Source organism: Buceros rhinoceros, unplaced genomic scaffold (assembly GCF_000710305.1).
Source record: "Buceros rhinoceros silvestris isolate BGI_N320 unplaced genomic scaffold, ASM71030v1 scaffold8033, whole genome shotgun sequence".
Lineage (NCBI taxonomy): Eukaryota > Metazoa > Chordata > Aves > Bucerotiformes > Bucerotidae > Buceros > Buceros rhinoceros.
In genome coordinates this window covers 6,685-10,758 of record NW_010404148.1, presented here as the reverse complement: position 1 = coordinate 10,758, position 4,074 = coordinate 6,685, and positions in this window count along the sequence as shown.

Sequence of the window (4,074 nt, the reverse complement as noted above, 5' to 3'; positions counted from 1 at the left end):
CAGGAATGCATCTTCATTTTAACTGCTGACTTCTTCCGCACATTTCTCCTCTTCTTCTTACAAGGAAAAGATGACCCGAAGTTGGCTGGGGTCACACCACCTTGCACAATGGGGGTTCTCCTGGAATAGCTCACCATTTTTGCAAAAGGTGAGTATTACAATTGCAGTTGTAATCTGTAAAACAACAAAGATATAAACAAGGAATATTCAGAGAAAGATATTGAGCAGTACCTGACTTTACTGGGAAAGCCTCTACATAATCTGGCTCCTGGGCTCAGGGTCACTCTTCTTCACCTTGCTCTCCCCAGTAATGGCCATCAGAGGTTCTATCCATCCTTCACATAATGTTGCCCACAAGAGGATCTCATTTTCTTCAGTGCCAAGAAGGTATTTAAAATCAAAAGTAAAAGAGAAATGGTGGCATGATGGCAAGTACAACATGCTCCAGCTGCTCAGCAGGTAGGGCAGAACCCCGTGGAAAAAAAAAAAGCTTTTATTTTCATTGCCTTGCTTATACCAAGGCTTGATCACTGACTTCAGACTAGCAGATCATTATTTTAAATAGTTCTGAGCAATATGTTTGCAAGTGAACACTCAAATCTTGGATCCAAGCTATTTAAGTTGTCTCCACTTTCAGATTCTGGCAGTTTTTCTGACTTGGCTCTGAACCTTCTGACTGTGCCCATCTCTATTTTCATGTCTCTGCTTGAAAAATCCTATTCCTTATCCAAAGCACAAAAATATTGCCTTTTCTAAAAGCCAGGTCTGTTGTGTGTCACTTCTCAGCAACATGACTGGCTGGAAACTTAGCTGTTATTCAAACTTTTCATTTCACAGCGATTCACATTCTCATTAATTTGCTTCCATCAGAAGTTCGGCTTGTGAGACCTGTGATAACACACAGCCTTTTCTTATTAAAATCAAGGCACCCTGGGCTCATCCTCACTCCATATGTTATCTATTTCAGATGTTCCTGCTGGCATGGATCTTTCTGCGTATATTTATTATTATCACAGGGTTGCCAGATGCATGTTATGGTGGCTGCCTTCCTTACCCTGTGCCTGCAAAGAAACTGCTCTTTGGACTCTACTTCAGTAACACCCATGATTAAAGTTGTCAGCTGAAGACTTTGTAACCACAACATCTTAAGATGTTTTTAGCTTCCAGCATAAATTAAAGAATTTAGAACAGAGTATTTACACAACCCCTCTCCTCAAATACAAAAAATCTGTATTAAGAAAATCATTCTGTTAGGTACGATGGCAAGATAAAAATAACAAATAAAACACAGGACAGGTGGTGGTCTGAAGTGAATAACCCTTACTATCAAGTGTGTGTGGTTTTTGGAGTTCAGTACACTGAGTTCAGTGAATCCAGTTTTTTTGAAAGATAAGGTACCCAGAGGGAGCCCAGTAAGAACACTGATCCATTGCTCCTCCTTCTGACAGAATAACATTTGGCTAAGCCTATAAAGAACTCTCTGAGAGTCTTTATATGCTTATTTTGACGTCCGTGTGTGATTTTAAGCACATAAAATGATAGAACTGTGGAAAATAAGGCTGAAGAGTTAGGTATCTTGTCCATCTCTCTGACCCAAGACCCAGCTCCACCTTAACTATTATTGACAGATTTTTGTTTAAAAATTTCCATGAGGTTTCAGAACCTCCTGAGGTGATCTGGTCCGTATCTCACCATACTTGCTGTTAGAAAATGTCTTCAAATTCCAGAACAAGTCTGTCAGAAAATTCTTCAAGTTCCAAACCAAGTATCTCCCACTTCAGCTGAGGATCACTCCCTCTCTTTGATTCTCAGTGTAACTTATCTCCTTTCTTGCCACCACCTTTCATGTATTTGAATGATGTTGTCACATATGCCATCAGGGTTTCCAGCAGCAGACTGCAGCTTTTCCTGTTCCTGCAGCTTTCATCAGACACTGAGTTTCCCAGACCTCTGATCACTGAGAGCTACGCTAGCCTTCAAGGGGACTACCTGCATGCTTAAAGCTACGTGCACATTTAAGTACTGTGCTGAACTGGGGACTTCATTCCTAGTGTTGCCCAAGGCTGTCAAACACATGCTGGTCTAGTTTAACTGCATGATGCTGTGGTTAATTACTGTTTTGATAATAACAATCTGGCAGTTTTGCAGATGTCTTTAAACTTGTAACTGCACATAAAAACTACCATATTCTGCTGCTGAAGGACAAACAGTGCCAAATTGTTGTGAACCTCATTGACCTGACCAGCAGGCAGTGTTTAACTTACAGTTTCCTAAGGTACTTCCTTAACAGTGCAGGCATGAACAGTGTGTGTTGGAAACTGGTGTTCTTAATATGTCTAGAAGCAAATTCTTTTGCCAATGAACAGCCATGTCCAATACCTGATGCTTACTGAGCCATCGATACGAGACCTATCCCCATCCTCGTCAACAGAGAGGTTCAATCCCCTCCGTATGAGTACACAAAATGCAGCAGACAGAAGAGCACCTGTGGTAGCTAATGCATGCCAAACGTTTGCAGTCAGGAAAAATATGAAGAAATCAACAAGCCAATACATGCACATAAAATATTATAATGGAAACTTAGCAGGACGGAGACCAAGTGGGAAGGAGATGGAATGGAAACACAGACTAAGCTATTGCCAGAGTCAAGAGCAATCAGCTCACAGGAGGGAGGGCTGAACTATGGTTGGGTTGGTGTTAAAGAGGCTCTTAGAATTACAGGCTCCTACTTCTGTTTACTTTACTGCAGCTATTTGCAGTGTCAGTGGAATCCTTCAGCTTTTCCTAAAACAAATGTACAGAGTCTGCACAACTGAACAATAACAAACTAGTGAAAAAAGACCAGCATCGAGAAGCTATAGGAGTAACTGTACAATAAAAAATTGGGATGTACAGCTCCCAACATATAAAAACCTTAGCAATAAACAAGCATATGATCAAATACAAGAGAACTGTTTATTAGGTACCTGTGTGCATGTGAAATATTCACAGAATATTTCTGTGTTAAGTATTCGGGACCTACTAGGGACAACTGCAAACAGTATTTTAAAGAACTAACAAGAATATGCTAAGAGTGTTCTTTCAATGTATTTTTTAATACTTTACCTAGCATCTGCATTTTTACATCTGCATTAAAACATCAGTGGGAAAACACAGTCAACGTTCATTTGTATAATATAGTCTAAAGATGCCCTGATTTGAACACATATGCATCTCTCCAGGAAAGAGCTTCCTGATTTGTGATCACCTCTTGGGATTCCTCCGCCTAAGATGATGAATGTTAAGCACTTTCAGCATCAGTTTGAACATCGCTGCACTTGTGGGGTACAAATGCAAAAAGAATCTTGGACCGCAGTGCATTTGTTCTAGTAATAGCTTTAATAGACCAATACACTGAAGAAGGCAGCGTGTCCCACTTCGCTGCTTCCCACAAAGAAAGCACTTGAGGAGCAACTTTGCTACCCAAATTATACAAATTATACAAATGAATAAAATTCTTACGAAATAATTAAATTAATTTAGTTGTTGATATCAAATCATCAATTCCCATGAAATCAGCTAAGGTAAAATGCAACTGGCTCATGTGGACTTGCTGTTTCAAGAATAAGTGCAGCAATAATTAGTAGCAGCAATAGAGTTTATCATCATGGTGACTTCAGGGTCTGGGGTTTGATCCTCCACATTTTGGGCAATAAGTCATATATATACACGAGCCACTTCCTCAGTGGTATTGCTCCTGTGCTTCTGGTGCACACCCAATTTTTAAGAGTGCATCACGGAATGAATTCACTGCTCTGGCCTGCTTCTCGAATTGGGCAATATGCATGGCAAAGTACCTTTGGTGGACTCAGATCCATGATAAAATGAAAACAAGAATTCTTTAGCTTCTTGAGGTCCTCTCAACTTCTCCACTATCTGGTGGACTCTCCAGAGAGATGTACCTCAGGTTGGCTGTCTACTGTCTAAATTAGACTGCAGGCTTGACTGTGAAAAATCCATACAACATCTGGAATAATGAGACTGGCAGAACTGAGGGACATTGCCTGTAGCACTGAGCAGAAAGGGTGACATTTT